Source organism: Stegastes partitus, unplaced genomic scaffold, assembly GCF_000690725.1.
Source record: "Stegastes partitus isolate 25-593 unplaced genomic scaffold, Stegastes_partitus-1.0.2 Scaffold564, whole genome shotgun sequence".
In the NCBI taxonomy this organism is placed as follows: Eukaryota; Metazoa; Chordata; class Actinopteri; family Pomacentridae; genus Stegastes; species Stegastes partitus.
Window position 1 is genome coordinate 103,474 of NW_007578295.1, and position 1,412 is coordinate 104,885.

The following is a 1,412-nucleotide window of genomic DNA, read 5'->3' on the forward strand; positions in this document are numbered from 1 at the left end:
CTCCGCCCCCCACCACCGTAGTGAGGATAAAGGTGTAGAGATGATGGATGGATGGACTGACACATCTTCTCCTTTCTTCTCTTTCTCGCTCTACAGGTAAATTCCAGGTCATGATCCAGAAATCGTAGGAGGCTCCTCCCACTCTGCACGCTCCTTCGCCTTTATACATCCTTGAGTTGTTGCCATTAAAGGGAAACGTCCTAACCTGTAAAATATACTGCTCTCTGCACTTGAGGGATGTTTGTGTGACCAACATTCAGGCCCTGTTCTCTGATAAGTCTGACAGATGTTATGGTCTGAAGGTGTTTTCTGAGCGTGATTGAAGGCTGATGTATTGTGTGTAGCCTGAAATCTGTGTCTCACTAACTCTGGTGTCTCATGATGGTTATACAAGTGCTTTGGTGCCCCCTGGTGGTACAGAGGAACCTGCACAGTGTCCGTTTGATTTGAAACACTATTTAAATTGTTGTTCAATAAAATCTAAGAAACACTGATAATACTCGCTGTGTTTTCTTTTATGTGAGTGTTTCTTGTAGACTGATCTGTCCGACGGTGTCAGAATCCATTTGAACCCCCAAAAACTGTGTTTCTGTTTCCTTGTCTTTTTATTTTACAAAAAGTCTTTCATTTTGCCCCAATACAGAATCTGTGCCACTCCCACCGTCCCTGTTTCCAGCAGCACCAGCAGTTGACCGTTCCAGCCACCGTGTGCTTCCTGCCCAGCATCCTGCAGAACACAGTCCTGCTGCTGGAGACCAGGAACACCCAGCTACAGCTACCCAGTAAGAACTACCCAGCTACAGCTACCCAGTAAGANCTGTCTCACAGTCACATTGTTTTCATCAGCCAGAAACTGTGGGATGTTTAACCTACAGAGACTCAGAGGAACTTTGTTTTATCTGTTTTATGAGCAAAAAATATCACAGATTCAGTCCCAGCTATGTGTTCCTCCGTGCAGTCTTCCTTGTCATGTTCTGGGCCCGTGGTTCTGCTGCTGGTGCAGTTGGTCACACATCAGTTCATCAGACCGTATTCATACAGAACATCAAATAGTTTTACACATAGGAGTCAGCATAATAGTCACTGTGAGGGAGGACTGTGCTATGAACTGACGTTTCTTTGGTCCCAGTGATCAGGTTCCAGGGACAGTGTCATGAAGGTGTGTTTTCCTGTCCATCGGTCTGATCCAGGTGAAAGCAGCTGGACACGTGGATGTGAACTGGGTGATGCAGCTTTAACAAGCAGCGCACACTTCACAGGACGCTCATCGGTTTTTGGCAGACACTCACTTTTTGCCAAGGTAGCCGACTCCTTGGGTTGGCTGCCTGTCGGAGCCGGCGGTCCTCAGCTCGGTGTTGGGTCGACCCATTTCTGATTTACGGTGGACAAAACATTTAAGCAGCTTCTTTTTT

General features: G+C 46.8%; 1 long non-coding RNA gene across 1 annotated transcript in view; it reads left to right on the top strand.

The window, feature by feature from the left end:
- The window catches only part of LOC103362250 (uncharacterized), a 20,891-nt gene extending 20,394 nt beyond the window's left edge, over window positions 1-497 (top strand). The window contains exon 3 of the long non-coding RNA XR_520453.1: window positions 97-497. This is a non-coding gene — a long non-coding RNA (uncharacterized LOC103362250). The remainder of the gene's footprint in view (window positions 1-96) is intronic.
- Window positions 498-1,412: the final 915 nt, after the last annotated feature.